Source organism: Silene latifolia, chromosome 7 (assembly GCF_048544455.1).
Source record: "Silene latifolia isolate original U9 population chromosome 7, ASM4854445v1, whole genome shotgun sequence".
Taxonomy (NCBI): Eukaryota; Viridiplantae; Streptophyta; class Magnoliopsida; order Caryophyllales; family Caryophyllaceae; genus Silene; species Silene latifolia.
In genome coordinates this window covers 51,903,459-51,923,908 of record NC_133532.1, presented here as the reverse complement: position 1 = coordinate 51,923,908, position 20,450 = coordinate 51,903,459, and positions in this window count along the sequence as shown.

Below are 20,450 nucleotides of genomic sequence, written 5' to 3'. Positions count from 1 at the left end.
CTTAGAGAGAAGTTGTTGTTACTTGGCGAAGTATATATTGTAGAGAGATAAGGAAGATATTACCAGATGAATAGTGATTCTTGGGTTAAATTGTGGATCTCCTCCTCAATGAGAGTTGAGGAGTATTTATAGACTTTCACCTTTTGTCACGTAGTGGCCAAGTGGCCAAGTGGCTAGCAGGTGGAAAGACTGATCTACCCTCGGCCGAGGGACCCATGGCAGGCCGGCGGGCCCTGTTGACTCACCGCCGAGGGGTCTTGGATATGAGTTCGCGGATGTGTGCCTCGGCTGGCTAGTTGTCCCCGCCGAGGCACAAGAGACAGGCCGACAGGTGGCGTCGGTTAGGCTGTCTAAGCCGTTGACCTACTGTGGATATCTTTGACCTTGCTCAATATGCTGACTGGTCAGCGGGTGCAGAATATGCCCCATCAGTTTTATTTTGTCTTTATTATTTATTAATATGTCATGTAAATAATTGTATAAAGTTTGTTACTAACTTTCTTTTCTTTGTCTTAATTTCGTCAAATATATAATATTACAAATAAATAGTAGAGGCCGTCAGTTTGATGGGCGATCCGGGTGCCTAACACCTTCCCTGATCGTACCTTTACCCTCGAATCCGCAATCTTTTGTTTAGGCCGGAGTGACGGATCAGTCCCCATTCCTAGGATTAAAAGGGACTTTTCCGTTAAATTTGTTTTTTTATGTTTTTTTTATAAAACCTACTGGCGACTCCATATTATTTACTTATTTTCAAAAGGAGATTTTTTCAGGCATCTCACAACAAGTTACTTGTGCAAGCCGAAAGAGACATGGGGCTAAATGTTAGCCCACCTAAGGATGTGCTAAATATAAGCACTAAGAGCAAGGGGAAGTTCAAGAAGAATGGGAAAAAGAGTAAGAGGCAAACTCCCATAAACACCAAGGCTAGGACTTTTGAAGCTAGCACTTCCAAACCCAAGAAGGGTCCTCTTGATAAATGTCATTATTGTAATGGTGTTGGACATTGGAAGAGGAATTGTTCCAAGTATCTTGGTGACATCAAAGCTGGAAAGATCACTCCAGTAGGTATTTTGATACAAGTTGTGATAATGTATCCCCTTTTTATTGTAAATATGACCTCCTCCAAGCAAAGACAAGGGAAAAGAGAAGCAAGCTTAAGACATCATAAAGGAGCTAGGAGTAGATACCAATGAAGCTTGGCTTTTATTATTGTCTTTATTTTAATGTTATGGATTTTAGAACTATTTTGATTTCCGTGTTCGACATGGAAATGTGTGATCCTTTTAAACAATGGTTGTATTTTGGACTTTGGTGGCTTGGCTTGCAACCCAAGTCACCCCTTTTATCGTATTTGTTTGTTCTAAAAATTCGTCTTTATATGCTTGCACATAGAAACATATGAACATCTACTTAAAGTGAACCAATTGACAATTATAATGATAGGATTCATTATATGTCCACAAGCTTGAAACTTGTGTATGATCAATTATAAAGTGATGTTGAGTTGATGAACTCTCCTAAAGGAATGTCAATTACCAAGTACACTCATCAAATCTAAAATCTATTAGTCAATCTATGAGATAGTCCTCCTTCTACTTCAAAATCATTATTTGTGTCTCATAAGCTATCTTTGAATATCTAGTGTATTTATTCTAAAGATAGAGTGGGAGAAAAATGAAGACACAAAGAATACAAAGAATAATTTGTATGCTTGAGTAAATGAGATCTACGAAAGAAAGAATGATTTGTATACCAAAATAGATAGTATACATGAATAGATGAGATCTACATGACAAAGGAGACCAAGTGAAGTAATCAAAAGAATATGTTCTTAAGATAACTACACGAGGAGACCAAAAGAAAGTTCTTGAATGAAAATGACTAAAGAAAAGTCTCAACAAGAGATTTTGCTAGTTTATGACCTAGATATAAATAGAGTTTCAAAATTGATATTTACTTAAGAGCCTAAATGAAACAAAGTTGCAAAGAAAGATATGCCGATGTCTACAAGAGCTAAGTTAATTGTTAACCACGCTAGTGTCGCTACTTAACCTCATTATGAAAATGAAATGGTTAAACCTACTTCCGAAAAGGGTATTTTGAGAAGGACGTGTATTAAATGGGATTTCACATTTAAGTAATGACATTGCTACGCATCATTATAAAAATGAATGAGTTAGAGATTAAAATCTCTTTCCATAAAGTTTAAGATTGAAACCTTTTCAAAATAGGTATTTTGAAAAGATATGTTGGAAACATATATGGTTTTATCTTAATAACTTGGCAAAGCAAAATTGATTTCAATTCTTGAAATGTTTCGATTGAGTAGTCAAATACGAAACATGTGGAATTGAGTGGGAGTTTGAAATTATCATGTGAAGACATGAAATTTAGTGGGAGCAATCATCTTGTAAAATTTATAACTCATTACTCATTGAGAATGACGAGCTAGTACTGTCTTTCACAAAGAAGTATTTGAGATTTCAATCCTGGATGAAAATGGGCTAAGATGAATCCAATCACAACATGGGATGTTGGATAGGCATTGAGATATGCACATCAAATCAACGAGAAACGTAGGTTATTCATATCGATGAAAATGGAATTACCATAAGCAGTCACGGTCATTCATTGAACCTAATAATGGTTGATTACATGATTAAAGATTACTAATGTTTCCGCCATTAGAATAATCATGCACATGTCCTATAATGAATCATATGCTTAAGAGCATGATGAGTCATTGGTAAGCCATATAAGAATCGTCATGAATTCTCGAGGAGAACTAATGAGCTATTCTAGTGTTTGATAGAACACTCTGTTATGTGACAAGAAGTTGCACATATTGAAGTTTCGAAAACGCGTAAGGATTTATGAAAATCGTAAGCTAATTAAGCTAAAAGGAGAAATAAGAAGTTTGATAAGATACTTGGTTATAGTAAGAAGTTACTCAAAACTAGTATTTTCAAATTTGCTAGGACTTATGAGAAGTGCTAGGCTAATCATCTTGACGATTGTTGCAAGATCCTACGAAACATATACCTGGTACATTATGAGTTGGAAGAACACTTGACTAGTGCAAATTATGCCGTCCACCATAATTCGTTTGTTATGTGATAAACAACAAGAAAGTTCTCTCAAAATAAAGAACCTAAACCTAGTTTGGGAAACTAGATATGTACTTGGTGAGATTCATGCTATGTAAGACAAACATGAAAATAAAGGAAAATGCAAATCAAGAGTTTGAACACATGGACACATGGTGTGTTAAACTCATGTTGCAAATGACTAGTGTTTACACACTTACAATATACATCACAAGGTGGTAATATGGTATTGACTACCAGAATGTGATGTCCACATTTGTCGTTTGAGTTATTATTAACTCACCTTATACTTCGTTACATCCAAACGGGTTGTAGAGACAACTGAACCCCGTTAAAGTGAACACGGATTAGCATTGTATTCGCCCATGGTCACTTACATGAGGTGACGTCTCGAAGTGACTAGAGTGTGATGCGATTGATGGCAAGTTCAAGTGCCATGGAGTTATGGGAGATGACTAGTCGATCACATAGGCAGACTGTTAGGAACACTTTGTCGGGCTAATGACCGCTTATAGAGTTCTAGCAAATTTATATAGCCTGGTCGTGGCGACAGCTACTTTAGTATTCTAATGAGTCAATTCTTTGACTAAAGACTGTTCGCCTAAGGTGAAACAGTTTCAGATTAAATTTGATTTATGTTACTACGACCTTCGTAAATAGGGTCAAATGGGCATATTTTGGGTTATGATGGCTCTGGCTAATCGAAGAGAATAGTGCGATAGGAATTGTCCACCCTTTGTCAGGGTTAAAACAATATCTCAGGGCCACTCGAGGAGTAATGAACTGGAAATGCGTGGCCACGCTCGGAAGGTATCTATGGTAGATAATTCCGGTCAATCAGTTATTCTCCAGATCGAGGAAACCACTCTCGATATGATCACTTGCAAGTACGACCCGAAAGGCACCTTGCATTGAGTGGGAGATAGTAATAGCACAAGAGAATTGGTGACGCACACTTGTCGAGGACAAGTGGGAGATTGTTGGAATAAGTGTCCTTCGACAATAATGCGATCACAACTGTCGATCATGATGATCACATGTTTAAATCTCATAACTAAGAATACATGTGGGAGTAATATTTTACAGTCGACTGGTCCACACACATCGGTAATGATTGGCTGACTAGAGTTTGACATTACTGTCGTGCGACGGTGGTGATCAGTTGATCCCCTTAGGTAATAACTATAGGGAAATATTCTTAATTGATTATTTAATTAATCGTATGTTGATACGAGTTAATTAAAATTGCTTAAAATTGACGGACGATTTTGGAAGTAATATTTACGTGTCCCATTGTAATTTGATTAAATGAGATACGGTCTAAGTAATCAAATTGTTTTATTACTTAGATGAAATTATTGTTTACGGAAACAATTGAAACTGAATGAATATTTTATTATAAATACAAGACGTTGTGATTTAGAATTGATAAACCGTTTTGGTACAAGTAATTACGAATTACTAGTCGATTTTTGTAAGTGACATATTTTATTAATATGTTGATTTTTAATATGTTAAAAATACATTGCATTGTGACATGTCATGTAACATGTAACATGTGACAAAATTGACAAATGACAAAATAAAATGGACTACCCATTTTATCCTAGTGTACCGAAATTATAGAGAAGTTTAGGGTTAATATTGTGTTTTATTTTTAAATGGAAACATAATGATTAAGCCTAATATCTAGCCTTGTATGCCTAGTCTCATCTTGAGAAGAACAAGACCATGCATTGGCTCCCCTCATAGACCCCCCCCCCCCCCACCGGTTTTTCCATCAAGAGGAACCAAATGGATTCCTCTATTATTCATTCACTACTCTAATTTTTCTAGTGTAAGAAAAATCCTCTTTTCTCTACCTTTTTGTGAAAAACCTTAGAGAGAAAATACTCCAAATAACTCCTCCTCTCCACCGAAATTGTAGAGAAACAAAAATATAATTTTTGCGTCCAAATTTTAAGTAAGATTAGTATTATTACTAGCTCATAATAATATTAGTCATTAAGGGTGTTCCTTGGGTATAAACTTTTGGGAGAGATTCTAATTTGAATCTTAGTTCATCCATTGTTGGAAAGCTCAAGAACTAACAAGTAGGGGATCTTGTTGGTGCCCAATAAATCCGAAACACCAATGTAAGAAGTGACGATTTCTTCTCTACTTTGTTTTATGTTTGCATGCATAAGATCTTGTTTTAATTTTATGACTAAATTAAACTATCATACTATGAATATGTATACTAATGAGATTAATGAATCCTAGCACTTACGTGGTCGAAAGTTCAAGCATGTAGACGCCAAAAAGTAAGAACGTGGTCTAGAATGCAAAGGGAGAAGAGAAGGGCGGACACTCGCGTGAGAAATATTTGAGACCGAAGGTCTCTATTTATACTAATCACGGAATTAGGGTTTAGGAAAGGATAGAAAGATCCGGAAATAACCGACTTAGGTTAAACACGAAAACTTGGAAAAAAAGAAAACCTTGAGGAAAAGGCGCAGCAGGTGCTGCGTCCCTTGGAAGAGGCGCAGTACTTGCTGCGTCCTTTCCTCAGCGGGTTCCTCCTACGCAAGAAAGCGCGTTTGACAGCTTGTCGTATTTTAGGCATAACTTTCTCTACAAGACTCGGATTAAGGCGATTTCGGTGGGGTTGGAAAGTTAAGAAAGAGATCTAGAACTTTCTGTGAAATAGGCCTGACCCAAAAAAGTCGTTATCACCTCGTAAAACGGGCCTAAATGTCAGGTTATCATTTTAGCTAAATGAAATGCACATTTTGTAATGTAAACTTAAGTTTAGCCTAATAAAGTGACATGAGACTCAAAATGAGATATAATCTCAACATTTTATGACATCCTAACCTTAGGTAGACAAGCACATTGCTTTGACTCGGGATTTGACGGTTTTAGAAAATGAAGACGATTTTTGACCCGGACTCTAAATGAACTCTAATTACTACCAAAACGACCGTAATGACACCTAGATGACGACCATGAGGTAGACACGGGTATTTGAGCTATCACTTGACGATAAACTTACGAAATATCATAAATCGTTCCGTGTACCAAACATGCAGCCCAATCATCACTGGGTGTTTGGCGGGAGGTTCAGAAATGAGGTATCTATAGAGCCCCCACTTTGACTGAGGCTTGGACAAGGCGAAAGTCAAAGTATAGCCATCACATAAATCGAGGATTACAACCTGACGACTATGGTGACGCGAGGCGGCTCAAGGGGTCTGAGCTAAGGACCTGTCGTCGGGAACATTTTAGAGTCTGTCGACTATCGGGGAGGGTCGTTTAGAGTCCATTAGACTACGTAAGGAGGCTCGCCAGCCATAAGAAGAGACCATACCTGAGACTTCTTTCTCGAGATGCTTTCGGAGGTGCATAGGAGTTAAGGGTAAGCGTAGGAGCTAAGGGTAAGCGTAGGAGCTAAGGGTAAGACCTAAAAGTTATGTACGGATTGTGCTAGGGCGTGGGACCCTAAAGGAAAACATCGACGGGAAGGAGGTCAAATATAATTTCAACCTAAGGGGCAACCAAGGTTTAAGTGTATGAACTCTAAGGATGGAGGCACTGGTTTGGGAACTTCTGGAGAACGACACCTTTGCCGAACTCCGTGAGGAAACAAAAATGTCAAGGGTAGCAGGACGTAGGCGGGAACTGCTGGGGGAAATCTGCTTGGGTCGGTCTCAAGCGAGCTCTGGCAAAAACTTGAGGTTGAATCTCCATATCTCGAGAAGAACAATCGGCTGTCATGAACTCTCGCTTGGGGATTATTATGGTTGAATCTCCATGTCTCGAGAAGAACAGTGAACTCTCGCTGGGGGATTATTGTGGTTGAATCTCCATGTCTCGAGAAGAATAGTGAACTCTCGCTGGGGGATTATTGTGGTTGAATCTCCATGTCTCGGGAAACAGTCGGCTGTCATGAACTCTCGCTGGGGGATTGTTGAGGTGTGTCGAAACATCGTCAGATAAAATCCGCTCGTTGTTGCAAGCGAAGTCTTGATAAAGTACGGCTTCTGATACTTATCTGCATGGTAAGTAGCCACACAAGAATGCAATCTAATATATGCACATAAGCAATTATCACATGGATCTTGAAGAAGGAAACACATAGGTTTTTCAAAAGTTGTTTCTTTATGAAAGTCGTTTAAAACTTGTTCAAAGAAATTTATCGTTTGTAATGCGTTATACATACTAAATGGGCTTTAGACATAGTTCTTGACGTGACACAGACCTTATACGGACGTGAGATATAGACTTAGCATGGACTGACACGACATTAGGATAACTCTGACAGACTTTGCCTAAATACTCGCAACCCCTAGCCAAGTGTGGGTGACAATGCGTATCAGTTCCAAAGGTAGAAGAATTGCAAGAATGATGAAGGCATATAAAGGCAAGGCATGAGGCATAGACCATCTGTCTAATAGGACTTCTTTCGCCACCGTTCGCTGTAAAAGAGACCCCTCTTGAGGTACGATAAATTGGAGAATCGATCTAAGACCTTTGTCATTGTCCAGACCGAGCACTAGCTTGGCTTGAAATAAGAGAGGAATAAAGGAAGGGTGGCATCTCGAAAGAGAAGCCCCCAGGATGAGAAAAAGACTCTAGATTTTTGTAAAAAGAAACTGGGCGACAATAAGGAGCCCCCAGTATAGAGGTGTTGGTTGTGGAAGGGATGTTAATTGAGGTTGGAAGGTTGAAAATTGGGATGGTTGATAATTGAGGTGGTTGATAATTGAGGTGGAAAGTTAGGATGGTTATGTCCTTGAGGACTGCCTACGTATTCATGTGAAGTGAAATCAAACCAGATCGTAGTTCTGAGGTTTGGTTAATTTTGTTTGGGTGTTGTGGTTGTATCCTTCACGTGTAAGAAAGGACTGCCTACGTATCCACCTAAAGAGGTGAAATCAAACTATGCTCGTAGTTCAAGTGTGTGCCTAAGCTATGCTGTTAGGGCCTTAAAGTGCAGAGGTCACAAGGGTATATTCCTTTGGTGACTCAAAGAATCGATTTGAGATAACTCCCTCTAATCATAGACCAAATAGGTATAATTAAATTGTAAAAATTTCCTTGTCGTGTGAGCACACATAGTGGACCCTAAGGATTATATGGATATGTCCCGTTCTGGGTAGCAAAGTATTTGAAGACTCCGTGTTTGGGTCAAGGTGAAACTTGATTGGATATTTGGAATGTGGAGCTCGGTAATAAGAGGCTTTGATGAACAAATCTCTGGAGCTTGATTTTGTGGAGTAAAGGCTTTATGGGATTATGGCTTGTAATGCGGCTTGGAAATGGAGTCTCTTGGCTTGATGTAGCCTGAGCACATAAAGGTAGGTTAATTGATGCGGGATCAAGTTTCTATGTCTTGGCCCTAAAGGATGGGTATATCTGACGAGCTTGAGAGGATTCTCAAAATTCCTAACTATCTCCCTGTAACGGTCTCGAGAAGGACTTAGGGTGTGTGATGTGTGGAAGGCTAAGTGAGGGTGCTAGCTGACCATCTTCATCAATGTCTTGATTCTATATAGACTTCAGCAGTATTTCGTTTAGCATTTGATTTCAGGCTTGTTCTTGATTTAGACTCAGATTCTTGGTCTAGAATATATCGCGGATTTTTGCTCAGATTTTTTTATTGAAGATAACGTTGTCTTGCTTGATTGAGCCTTCTTCTTTTGGCTCTTTTGTGTTGGATATTGATCTTGGTCATTTCTCTTGATTGAGCCTTTGTCTTTGATCGTGGCTCGTATCGTCTTGGATTTGCTTGCTACCATGGATTTGGGTCAGACTAGCACCTTTGGGTGTGAAAGGCGTTGGTCTTTAGTAACACGGGTTGTTTATTGTGGGGAATGGGCTTGCCTTCCGTCATGGATTGTTAATAAGGGAGATGGTCTGGATTCGTCCTAGAATCTCTTAAGATATGCTCGTCCTAAAATGGGGTTATAGCAAGGTTTCTATTGCCAGACATGGAATAGGTAAGGAAAATGAACACGGAGTTTCAGGTCCTCTACAACATAGAACGGAACATCATTTAAGTGCACTCACATCGACTTGGAACGTGTAGTTGTTTTGTTGTTCATTTTTAAATATCTCAAATCAATTCTTGTTGTCACAGGAAAAGGTAAAGGAAGAGATTGAAAAGGGTACTTTTATTGAAATGAATAATGAATGTATTTAACATATACTCGAGGAGACACGTGACTCATGGGACAGCCCCCAGGTTACCACTAGAAATGCAAATGAAGAAAGACGCTAGAACAATTTTATGGGATAGAAAGCCTAAGACTCGGACTCGAACCCGGATTTTGACTCGATCTTAGATCTAGACTCGTAATCGTCGGCCCATGCTTGAACATTTTCTTTTCCAGCGATTGGCTTTGGCATCTGGCTTTGAGCATTCATCCATTTGAACACCTCGTCCTCATCATTGGGAATACTAGAAGGGTAAAGGCCCAAGAGAACTTCCTGTCTTTGAAGAGTAAGACACCCATGAGGGTCATTCTTTTCTCTTAACGGATCGAGGGTCGATAAAGATATCTTGCCATGATCGAGCATATAGTGGATGGTATATTTGAGTTTGGAGCATTCTTCAGTGTCATGTCCATTACCTCTATGGAATAAGCAATATTGAGAACCGTCCCAGAAGCGACCTCTCCTCTCGTACTTAGGGTCTGGGGTTGGACCGATTAGTTGGATCTGTCCTTTGGCAAAGAGTCTTTTAACGGCTACCGTATAAGGCATGCCTAAATTGGAGTATGACCTTGAATGCCGAGTTCCTCTTTCTGGTGAAGGTTCTATAACCTTTACGTCGGTAATGTAGATTATTTGATTGTTAGGTGTAGATGTGGACGGTGAACCTCCTTTGATGACTTCATTGATACGAACAATCTCTGTCGATAAGTTTTCGACAGTTTTGATGCCACCTTTCAAATGAGAGGTGTAAACTGGGTGTAGACAGTCAATAACGTCCTCAACCAATGTCGCCTCCTACGACTGGTCGGGAATTTGTGAATCTATTTTTCTTCTTTTCACCAAATGATTGGTGGATCGTTCATCTTTTTTATCATCTGTGGTATTGAACTCCCTATAAGATCGCTTAACTTCTATACCCAAACATTTTAGGAGTGAGACAAAAATCCTACCATCCTCAATCCTATCCTGTATGACATGCTTGAGCTTATAACAATCTTCGGTACCATGCCCCCTACCCTTATGGTATTGACAATATGAATTGCCATCCCACAATTTAGATTTCTTTTCTGGATCTGGTGTAGGTCCTATTTGTTGAAGAAGACCTAAAGAGGATAATTTGTTCAAGGCTAGGGCATAAGGTATTCCTAGATTTGTGAATGACCTGGGAGAGTTGTTTAATTTCTTTGACGAAGGCTCCATGAGGTTGCCTTTATTGATTTTGACTCCTGGATGAGAAGAACTAGGAATAGATCGCTCACTTTTTGCTTTCTCCTCGAGACTGAGGTTGAGGGTTTGTCTGGACACTCTTCATCTTGAAAGATTGGGTCTCAAGCTTCTTATCCATTTCAGCAAATGGATTCCCCATGTTGGAAAGCCGAGAGTTTAGAGTATCAATGGCCCCCTCTATCTTGGAAAGCATGAGCATTCCACTTTGGACATCGTCCTCCTTCGGCGTTTTGATTTCTTTGTCATCACGAGGATCGAGGAGATGAGAAAAGTCTAGGAATGATTCTTCATCGTGTTTAGTGCTGTTAGACCCAAGAGGGTCGGTCCCATCAAATTGCTCCACAAATGGTGGCATTGGAAGCTTGCCATCCTCGATCATATCCTGAATAATATGCTTTAGACAAAAGCATTCCTCCGTATCGTGTCCCCTACCTCGATGGTACTGACAATATGAATTCCCCTTCCACCTAGGCAGTATCTTTTCGGGATCCGGGGTTGGGCCAATTGGATGAAGTTTCCCTTGGGAAACTAGTCCTTGTAGAGCTACTTCATATGTGGTTCCGAGGTCAACGAATTCCCTATGAGCTTGTCCCGACCTTCTGAGTGGAGTTTCCAAGAGGCTGACTCCCTTGTCTTCATTGGCCTTCTTAGATGGGTGAGTCGTGTTGAAGCTATAACTTGGCCTTGGGGTATGAGAGGATGGTAAAGGTTTCATCATGTCTATCTTGTTTTCCATATTGATAACACGAGCGCTCAAGTCTTTGATGGTGGCCTGGAGCTTAGTGACTGCATCACTCAGTCCCTCGACGTCGACAGATAAACGTTCTTGAACACTTTCATTGGAAATTGCAGAATTCCTACCGAGAAGAAAATGATACGCATTACGACTTGATTTGACATGGGATCACGCATACTAAGACAACAAACAAAGGATACATGACGAGACGAGATGACTAGACTCTTGACTTGTGAATCCAGGAAATGTCGTGAGTGACTTCTCGTGTTTGGATTCACGGTGTTTGACCTTGATCTTTAGCCTCGAGTGTTGACTTTGACAGAGTGACATTTATGTGATTGACTTGATTGACGGGATTGGCGACACGTGTTAATTCTAATTCGTGTGTTTAAGACAGACTTGACTCGAGGTTCGGGTATGTGTGTCCCAAACGTGTACTAGGAGAATTTAAGAAACGGATATGGGAATGATTCGATGTGTTAGCCTCGAGTGTGTGAGTCGAGGTGTGGAAATGTTTAGCTCCTAATTGAATTGGGGTAGGGGGTCCAAAATGAAGGCGTGACGCCTTAGGACTTGACTTGAATTTTGAAATGACCCAAAATATAAAGAAAGACGAGTTTATGACTCGACAGAGTTCCGACTAGGACATAGTCGGTTTGAATTTTGACTCTAACTTAGCCCAATTGAATTTACATATTTACATTTACACGGTTTGAAAAATATTTTGGATAAAATGTTTTTTTTTGGCTCTCTTTTTTTTTACGTTTTTTTTTTGAAATGGGTTTGAGGCCCGAAGTTTGACTCGACATTTGGATAGAGTTTCGGCTTATTTTGCGCTAATATTGGCCTATTTCGAAAATTTTACATTTTGAAAGAGGTTTTGATTTTTACAAAATTCGTCATGGTTTTGTTTACAAAAAAGGTAATCACATATGATACAAGCATTCATACAGGCATTATAACAGGATGCTGAGTGCATTTAAAAGGGTTTTGGTTTAAAGGGTAGGTTTCCATACCGAACAATCAAAGCCGGGGTCTGTGGAGAGGCTCGTACCAAACAGGAGTAAGGCCGATTCCTAGTCCATTCCCTTGAGTAGTGAAAATCCTTGATACAAACAAGAGTAAGTACCATGGTATGGATGACGTAATCGCTATCCATCCTTAGGCCCAAATAAGAATTTGGACCGTCTAGACGGGACGATTGGTCGAATGGGTTGGGTTGGGCCTTAGGAAGGCCGAATAAACGATCTAGGAAGACCGAGTTATGAAAACCGACAACTGTCTTGTACAAAATATTCCCTAACCTTGTTCAAGTTTCACCCTTGGCTACACGTGAGTGTATTATCCCCAGCGGAGTCGCCAAACTGTGGACGCGGACCCGCGGAGGCGAAAAGCGAAGCAAGCTTTTCTGTGCATTTGTGGAGTCGCCACCAATTTATTGTGGAAAATTGGAAACCGTTCGAATACTTCGTGTCATGTCAAGACACAAAGTAGTGACATGAACACCAAGAACTCGTTACCCTTAGTATTCTATGTCTAGAATGACTCTCGTGGATGCCAATGAACACGGATGTTCATAGAGATCTGGAGTAAGGGGTGAGGGTACGTATTAGGAAGCTCTTTTGATCGAACACCTAATCCTGCCCGCCTCGATAGCGGCCTCTACTAATGATTAGGGAAATTATCTATACTCGATATGTTGTCGATTTATATGAATGCAATGCAACATCCATTAGATTAATCCTAGCATGTGAATTAGACTAAGTCAGTGAACACGTAATTTAAGCATACATTAGGTCGAAGTAGGGATTTAGGGTTGATTACATGTGAAAACATACAAGCAATATGATAATAAAGAATAAAACAAAGTACAATAATTACATTGGTTTGATGATTTACGTCGAAAATACATTTAAAACGGATAATTTGAGAAAAGAAAGATTAAATAAATTAACGAACAGATTATTTGGCGATAATACGAATAATAGTTAATTAATGCGTAATTAATAAACTAGTTCAAAGCTGAAACGAGAATTCAGGGACAGAAACCAACCGGGAACAGGCGCAGCAGAGCTGCGTCCCTTGGAAGAGGCGCAGCAGTCGCTGCGTCTGTTTCTGGGTTGAGTTCTGGCTGAGAAGCCGGAATTGCAAATCGTTAATGTTCGTTGGTGATTTTAATGATCGATTATATTATTTGACTCGGATGGAAGTGATTAGCAGATTATTTACATGTGATTAAGTCATAAAAACGATAAAACATGAACAAAACTAACTAGAACGAATTATTTACAAGATTAATAGGTTATTAACGGATTAAACAAACTAAACAAATTAATTAGGTTAAACAGGTTATTAATGACGAATTAATGATGGTGACGATAAAGATTTGATCAAAATATGTCAATGATGAATTCCAGAGACTCAATATTAATGAATCGAATCTCTAAAAACCCGAATTGATTTGATTACGAAAATCCGCAAATATGAATTATAAGGGATTTAAGTCGGGAATTTAATGATGAATTAAACATTAATGAATTATTTACAAGTTAAAATTATCATACTTAAATTTTTGTGTCGATGAAACAAAGAACAATTGAAAACGAAATAAAAACAGCAAGACGAACAAGAGACGAAGGAAGAAGAAAGGAAGCAGGAACTGCGGCACCCTCAGGAAGAGGCGCAGCAGGTGCTGCGTCCCTTCGAAGAGGTGCAGCAGTTGCTGCGTCCTTTCTCGACGTTTGTCTCTTGATAAATCCGTAAAAAGGGTTTTAAAACAAGGTTTTACAAATCGGTTTTAAGAATATTTTCGACATAAATCTTACAATTGTGATTACAAAAATAAAGTACAATAAATAAAAGAAGGATTTACACCCTTAGACTTACATGTTTGACGAAACGAGATTGACTAAGTTAACGTTTACTGATGCTCGACTCGAATGTACGACGAAAGTGCCCTCTAGGAGGAAAACGAATAAGATTGATTAAAGTTGATTGATGTGGAGTTGGTCAAATTGGTCGGTCATGCAAAACGACGTTGGTACTCAGAAAGATCCGAGCTTACGTGGTCGAAAGTTCAAGCACGTAGAAGCCGAAAAGTAAGAACGTGGTCTAGAATGCAAAGGGAGAAGAGAAGGGCGGACACTCGCGTCCTTTCCTCAGCGGGTTCCTCCTGCGCAAGAAAGCGCGTTTGACAGCCTGTCGTATTTTAGGCATAACTTTCCCTACAAGACTCGGGTTAAATTGATTTCGGTGGCGTTGGAAAGCTAAGAAAGAGATCTAGAACTTTCAGTGAAATAGGCCTGACCCAAAAAAAGTCATTATCACCTCGTAAAACGGGCCTAAATGTCGGGTTATCATTTTAGCTAAATGAAATGCACATTTTGTAATGTAAACTTAAGTTTAGCCTAATGAAGTGACATGGGACTCAAAATGAGATATAATCGCAACATTTTATGACATCCTAACCTTAGGTAGACAAGCACATTGCTTTGACTCGGGATTTGACGGTTTTAGGAAATGAAGACGATTTTTGACCCGGACTCCAAATGAACTCTAATTACTGCCAAAACGACCGTAATGACACCTAGATGACGACCATGAGGTAGACATAAGTATTTGAGCTATCACTTGACGATAAACTTACGAAGTGTCATAAATCGTTTCGTGTACCAAACATGCGGCCCAATCATCACCGGGTGTTTGGCGGGAGGTGCAGAAATGAGGTATCTACAATTAGCTCCACAATCCATAATTCATTTGTTCCCCTTTCTTACCCATTACATATTGCCTTCTTATTACCCATTTGGCTTCTTTTTCATGCTTGCATATGATTGCTTTTGGCTTGTAGTTTTGAAATATATACCATATTGTGGACGCGGGCCCACGGGGGCGAAAAGCGAGCAAGCTTTTCTGTGCATTTGTGGAGTCGCCACCAATTTATTGTGGAAAACTGGAAACCGTTCGAATACCTCGTGTCATGTCAAGACACAAAGTAGTGACATGAACACCAAGAACTCGTTACCCTTAGCATTCTATGTCTAGAATGACTCTCGTGGATGCCAATGAACACGTATGTTCACAGAGATCTGGAGTAAGGGGTGAGGGTACATATTAGGCAGCTCTTTTGATCGAACACCTAATCCCGCCCGCCTCGATAGCGGCCTCTACTAATGATTAGGGAAGTTGTCTATACTTGATATGTTGTCGATTATATGTATGCAATGCAACAAACAATGAATTAATCATAGCATGTGAGAATTAACTAAGTCGGTAAACACGTAGTTTAACATGCATTAATGTCGAGGTAGAAATTTAGACTAATTGCATGTGAGAGCATACAAACAATATGATAAAGAATACAGTAAAAATATAATAATTGAAAATACAATAATTACAACGGATTAATTGATTTACGTCGAAAATACATTTAAAACGGATGGTTTTAGAAAAGAAAGAATTAACGAATTAACAAACAGATTATTAGGTGATAATAGTTAATTAAATACGTAATTAATAAACTAGGTCAAGGCAAAAACGGGAGTTCAGAGACAGAACTCAACCCGGAACAGGCGCAGCAGTTGCTGCGTCTGTTCCTAAGTCCAGTTCTAGCTGTGAAGCCGAAATTGCATCTCGTTAATATTCGTAGGTGATTTTAATGCTTGATTATGAATAATTGACTCGGATATAAGTGATTAATAGATTGTTTACATGTGATTGAGTCATAAAAACGATAAAACATGGAACAAAACTAATCAATACGAGTTAATTACAAGATTAATAGGTTAATTAAAAATACAAATTAATCAAACTAATCGAATTAATCATGTTAAACAAGTTATTAATGACGAATTAATGGTGGTGACGATAAATAAAAGATGCAAATATATCAATGAAGAATTCCAGAGACTCAATATGGATGAATCGAACCTCTAAAACCAAATTGATTTTAATGACGAAAACCCGCAAATATGAATTATAAGGGATTTAAGTCGGGAATTTAAAAGATGAATTAAATATTAATGATTTATTTACATGTTAAAATTATCATATTCAAATTGTTATGTTAAAAGAAATATGAACAATTGAAAACAAAGCAAAAACAATAAGACGAACAAGAGACGAAGGAAGAAGAAAGGAAGCAGGAACTGCGGCAGCCTCAGGAAGAGGCGCAACAGGTGCTGCGTCCCTTCGAAGAGGCGCAGCAGTTGCTGCGTCCTTTCTCGACGTTTGTCTCCTGATAATTCGTAAAAAGGGTTTGAAACAGGGTTTTACAAATCGGTTTTAAGAATATTTTTGACATAAATCTTACAATTGTGATTACAAAAATATAGAACAGTAATAAAATAGGGATTTACACCCTCAGACTTACATGTTTGACGAAACGAGATTGACTAAGTTAATGTTTAGTGATGCTCGACTCGAATGTACGACGAAAGTGCCCTCTAGGAGGAAAACGAATAAGATTGATTAAAGTTGATTGATGTGGAGTTGGTCAAATTGGTCGGTCATACAAAACGAGGTTGGTACTCAGAAAGATCTGAGCTTACGTGGTCGAATGTTCAAGCACGTAGACGCCAAAAAGTAAGAACGTGGTCTAGAATGCAAAGGGAGAAGAGAAGGGCGGACACTCGCGTGAGAAATATGTGAGACCGAAGGTCTCTATTTATACTAATCACACGGAGGAATTAGGGTTTTCGGAGAAACTTTGGAAGTGAATCTCGAAAAGATACGAAAAAATACGCAGAAAAGGACTGAGGAAGAGGCGCATCACCTGCTGCGTCTTTTCCTCAGTGGTTTCCTCCTGCAGAAGAAAGATTTCCGTGTTTCTATTATGGAATAGCGGATTAATCTTGTTTCCTTAATATTTTATATGATAATTTCGGGATATATTTTACCAAAGATTAAAAGATTGGAAAATATGGAATAGAAATATCCGGAACATTCCAGAACATTATGACTGGCATTTTAAACGGTTATTAGAAAATGAAGACGGTTTTTGACCCGGACTCCAAATGTACTCTAATTACTGTAAAAAAGACCGTATCGGCGCGTAGATGATGACTATGAGGTAGATACAAGTGTTTGAGCGATCACTTGACGATAAACTTACGAACTGTCACAAATCGTTCCGTGTACCAAACATGCGGCCCAATCATCACCGGGTGGTTTGCGGGAGGTGCAGAAATGAGGTATCTACACAGCCCCCACTTTGACTGAGGCTTGGACAAGGCAAAAGTCAAAGTATAGCCATTAATTCAATCGAAGATTACAACCTGACGACTATGGCGACGCGAGGCGAGGCGGCTCAAGGGGTCTAAGCCAAGGACCTGTCGTCGGGAACATTTTAGAGTCTTTCGGCTATCGGGGAGGGTCGTTTAAAGTCCATTAGACTATGTAAGGAGGCTCGCCAGCCATAAGAAGAGACCATACCTGAAGTTCCTTGAAACTCCTTACTCTGTCGAACTCCAAGGGGAAACAAAATGCGATATTGGAAGAGGCAGCAGGACGTAGTCAAGAACCGCTGGGAGGAATCTGCTTGGGTCGGCTTCAAACAAACTTCGGCTAAACTTGGGGTCGATGTTGATCTCCACGTGTTGAGAGGGATGATTCGTTGTCCGTGTGCTCTCGTTGAGGGAACATAATCGGGAACTGATCTCCATGTCTCGAGAGGGACAATTGTCTGTCCGTGTACTCTCGCTGGGGGAACATAATCGAGAACTGATCTCCATGTCTCGAGAGGGACGATTGTCTGTCCGTGAACTCTCGCTGGGGGAACAGAATAGAGGTGTGTCGAAACACCTGTTAGAGAATATTCGCTCGTTGTGACAAGCAAGGTCTTGGTAAAATAGCGCGGTAGTTTGCAGTTGTTTTAGGAATGCGGATCCGGGCGACGAATAAATGTCAAACGGACCAAATATGTGATATGGCATCGAGGAAGAGGCGCACCAAAGATGGGCCCACAAATAACGAACTTATAACGAATCTTCGAAAATTAAGTTGGAGGGAAACGGAGGAAGAGGCGCAGCAGGAACTGCGTCTCTTGGAAGAGGCGCAGCACCTGCTGCGTCTTTTCTTGAGTGCGGCTTTTCTGAGTAAAAACTCGAAAAAACACGGGATTCGTTTCATAATTCCGAAACATAAAACCATCAATTACTCTCTCAAATTCCAACCATTTCTCGCTAAAATTTGATCAAAAGCTTGCATTTGCCATGACTAATCGAGGTATGTATATTATTTTTGCATTAATCTTCCATATTTGATCAAATTGGATCGACAAATTAGGGTTTCCAACCCTAAAAATGTCGAAAATTTGGGGCTTTTCCCCCAAACGATTTTGCCTTGCAAAATTGACCTTGCAAATGGATAATTGGTACTATGAGGATCATAACCATGTATTTGTTTCGAATTTTCGTTGAGTTTTGAGCATTTAAGCGAAATTGTGACGGTCTCACAGCTGAACTGTATATTGCTTTGAAAATAGCCTTAGGATTGCCCATTTGTGATGAAACTTGGTATTTAGAATCCTTGTATAATGGATAAACTTCCTACCATTTCGGAATTTTGATTTGTGACGACTTTTCAGGACACTTTTCTAGGGCATAATCGCTATTATAACAAAATGCTGTCGAAATTCCGACTTGAACCCATGACTAGGCTTCAACTTAGGCTTAACTCGACCCAAATTACCATATGAGCGGTCGGGTTTGTGAGAAAATGGCCAAAGACGGCGAGAAAAGAGCGATTTCGGAGCTTTGAAAGCACGAAAATCCCCTAATTAAGGCTTGTCATCATTTGACGCGGCTTAAATTCACTTTAATTTTGCAGGTGACGAGGCTTCTACGTCTGGGAGAGCTCCCATGGACGTGTATACCGCTCTTGACCCTTCTCATGTGCTCGAGGAGGTGTTAGAGTAGGCTTTTACTGCTGCGGCGGCAGCTGCTAAGGACGAGGTCGTCGAGGAGGAGGTTGTTGAGGAGGAGGAGGTCCCGAGGCGGGCCAACGTTGAACGAGGTGGTCGCCAGCTGAGGGGAGCACTAGAGTGGGCTGAGACTTGGGACAGCAGGCACCTCCTTTGGGCTGTAGAGGGTCACCTGTCCTACAGGACGGTGAAGAGATTGGTAACTTGGACTCATCACTCTTTCGTGTATTATCTTTCATTTCTATTTTCTATTCCTTTTCTCTTTCATTCGAGCTAAATATAGCTCTTGCTTCGAAATCAAAATAGGAGGCCGGGAACATCAGCTCGTTCTCGGGATACACGACGAGGATGAGGTTCTACGAGAGGCTGTCAGCAGAGGAGCGAGCCATCATCGAGCGAGGAGCATTTGGTGCCTTGGTACAGGCTTGGAGGGACATCACGAGGAGGAAGCTTCGGGCTAACCTTAGCTTGGTTCGAGCTTTCCTGGACCAATTTTGGGACACGACCTCTACCTTTCACATGCCTTTTGGTGATGTTGGGGTCACGTTGGAGGACTACGGCATGATTTCTAGCTTGTCGTACATGACTGAGGTTGTGGAGTGGCCGGAGACAGCCATGAGGGTGGACTCGGCTGAGGCTAGGAGATTGATCGACTAGAACCTGATGCCGAAGGCTGCTGTGGTACCCGGGTTGGTGCCTAGTTCCTATGTTCGGGATTATTTTGCTGGGAAGACACCGACGTTGGTGGTGATCGATGGGAGGGAGATGGCTCCTCCTCCCTGTACTGCAGAGCAAAGAGTCCGTTTGTGGCTATGGTGGTTCTTGTCTTCGATCTACCTCGGAGACAAGGGAAAGAGGCTGTCGACGAAGCTTCTTCCCTTTTTTTCTTACCTGGGTGACCTAGGCCATTGGGACTGGGTCACTGCTGGTTTTGCGGTCTTTATTTGCTATATGAGGGCCATGGTTAGTCCGGAGCTGATGGAGAAGGGGACTTCTCCTGCTACCGTTGGTCCTGGACTGTTGCTGGAGGTATGAACTTCCATTTCGTTTCATGAAAGATCATTTCCTTCTTTTATCGAATCACGAAAGATCGTTATTGATTATCTTGTTTTACAGGCGTGGGTGTACTCCTACTTTCCGAGTCTCGCGCCCAAGAGGACGGAGCCAGTGGAGAGGGCTTATCCCGTCGTGAGGGATTGGGTGATGTGCCGCACGAAGAGCCAGTGTTCCTTTCACGACGTCTGTCGACGGGACATGA